We start from the raw sequence: 3,036 nt of genomic DNA, 5'->3' as shown, positions 1-3,036 counted from the left end.
CGATCAGGCTTGAAGTCGATTCAATAACAAATGACGATAACGGACGGATTTCTCAGGTTTTTACTACATATGAACACTTTTCACATTCTCGCGCGCAACGCATCTGCTAGTCCTCCTTTCATGCAAAATCTTAAGGTCCTAGGTCATGTCCAAGCCACCAAAGCCGGCTAAAAAGTGAATAATCGACAACTAAAACTTGAATTGTACTACTTCTTACTGCGTATTGCTTCAACTTAGAAGCTTCTTCTGTGTTCTACTATGTTGCTTTTAGAGTCTCCGCATACCGCAGCACGCGACATAGCTTTGCAGACGATAAATGTAACCGTCTCAGAGAGAAAAGCGGCCAAAGTGACGATCTGGCTTTAAGTCGATTCGATAACAAATGACGAAAACGGACTGATTTCTCAGGTTTTTACTTTTCACATTCTCCTGTACAACGGGGCTGCTAGTCCTCCTTTCAAGCAAAATCTTCAGTTTCCACCTCATGTCCAAAGAAATAAGGCCGGCTGAAAATCAATAATCGATGACCAAAACTTTAATTGTACTGCTTCTTACTGGCTATTGCTTCAACTTAGAAGCTTCTTCTGTGTTCTACTATGGTGCTTTTAGAGTCTCCGTATACCGCAACACGCGACATTGCTTTGCAGACGTTAAATGTAACCGTCTCAGAGAGAAGAGAGGCCAATGTGACGATCTGGCTTTAAGTCGATTCGATATCAAATGACGAAAACAGACGGATTTCTCAGGTTTTTACTACATATGACCCCTTTTCACATTCTCCCGTGCAACGCGGCTGCTAGTCCTCCTTTCATGCAAAATCTTAAGGTTCCACCTCATGTCCAAGGCACCAAAGCCAGCTAAAAATCAATAATCGATAACCAAACTTGAATTGTACTGCTTCTTACTGGCTATTGCTTCAACTTAGGAGCTTCTTCTGTGTTCTACTATGGTGCTTTTAGTGTCTCCGCATACCGCAGCACGCGACATAACTTTGCAGACGATAAATGTAACCGATTCAGAGAGAAGAGCGGCCAATGTGACGATCTGGCTTTAAGTCGATCCGATAACAAAGACGAAAACGGACGGATTTCTCAGGTTTTTACTACCTGTGAACCCTTTTCACATTCCCCCGTGCAACGCGACTGCTAGTCCTCCTTTCATGCAAAATCTTAAGGTCCTAGGTCATGTCCAAGCCACCAAAGCCGGCTAAAAAGTGAATAATCGACAACCAAAACATGAATTGTACTACTTCTTACTCGCTATTGCTTCAACTTAGAAGCTTCTACTGTGTTCTACTATGGTGCTTTTAGTGTCTCCGCATACCGCAGCACGCGACATAACTTTGCAGACGATAAATGTAACCGATTCAGAGAGAAGAGCGGCCAATGTGACGATCTGGCTTTAAGTCGATCCGATAACAAAGACGAAAACGGACGGATTTCTCAGGTTTTTACTACATGTGAACCCTTTTCACATTCTCCCATGCAACGGTGCTGCTAATCCTCATTTCATGCAAAATCTTAAGATTCCACCTTATGTCCAAGGCACCAAAGCCGGCCAAAAATAAATACTTGACAACCAAACCTTGAATTGTACTGCTTCTTACTGGCTATTGCTTCAACTTAGAAGCTTCTTCTGTGTTCTACTATGGTGCTTTTAGTGTCTCCGCATAACGCAGCACGCGACATAGCTTTGCAGACGATAAATGTAACCGATTCAGAGAGAAAAGCGGCCAATGTGACGATCTGGCTTGAAGTCGATTCGATAACAAATGACGATAACGGACGGATTTCTCAGGTTTTTACTACATATGAACCCTTTTCACATTCTCCCGTGCAACGCGACTGCTAGTCCTCCTTTCATGCAAAATCTTAAGGTCCTAGGTCATGTCCAAGCCACCAAAGCCGGCTAAAAAGTGAATAATCGACAACCAAAACTTGAATTGTACTACTCCTTACTGGCTATTGCTTCAACTTAGAAGCTTCTTCTGTGTTCTACTATTGTGCTTTTAGTGTCTCTGCATACCGCAGCACGCGACATAGCTTTGCAGACGATAAATGTAACCGATTCAGAGAGAAGAGCGGCCAATGTGACGATCTGGCTTTAAGTCGATTCGATAACAAAGACGAAAACGGACGGATTTCTCAGGTTTTTACTACATATGAACACTTTTCACATTCTCCCGTGCAACGCGGCTGCTAGTCCTCCTTTCATGCAAAATCTTAAGATTCCACCTTATGTCCAAGGCAACAAAGCCGGACAAAAATCAATAATTGATAACCAAAACTTGAATTGTACTGCTTCTTACTGGCTATTGCTTCAACTTAGAAGCTTCTTCTGTGTTCTAATATGGTGCTTTTAGTGTCTCCGCATACCGCAAGCACGCGACATAGCTTTGCAGACGATAAATGTAACCGACTCAGAGAGAAAAGTGGCCAATGTGACGATCTGGCTTTAAGTCGATTCGATAACAAATGACGAAAGCGGACGGATTTCTCAGGTTTTTACTACATATGAACCCTTTTCACATTCTCCCGTGCAACGCGACTGCTAGTCCTCCTCTCATGCAAAATCTTAAGGTCCTAGGTCATGTCCAAGCCACCAAAGCCGGCTAAAAAGTGAAATATCGACAACCAAAACTTGAATTGTACTACTTCTTACTGGCTATTGCTTCAACTTAGAAGCTTCTTCTGTGTTCTACTATGGTGCTTTTAGTGTCTCCGCATACCGCAGCACGCGACATAGCTTTGCAGACGATAAATGTAACCGATTCAGAGAGAAGAGCGGCCAATGTGACGATCTGGCTTTAAGTCGATTCGATAACAAAGACGAAAACGGACGGATTTCTCAGGTTTTTACTACATATGAACCCTTTTCACATTCTCCCGTGCAACGCGGCAGCTAGTCCTCCTTTCATGCAAAAATCTTAAGAATCCACCTTATGTCCAAGGCACCAAAGCCGGCCAAAAATCAATAATTGACAACCAAAAGTTGAATTGTACTGCTTCTTACTTGCTATTGCTTCAACTTAGAAGC

This window comes from Schistocerca gregaria, unplaced genomic scaffold (assembly GCF_023897955.1).
Source record: "Schistocerca gregaria isolate iqSchGreg1 unplaced genomic scaffold, iqSchGreg1.2 ptg000405l, whole genome shotgun sequence".
NCBI lineage: Eukaryota > Metazoa > Arthropoda > Insecta > Orthoptera > Acrididae > Schistocerca > Schistocerca gregaria.
This window is presented reverse-complemented; position numbering follows the sequence as displayed.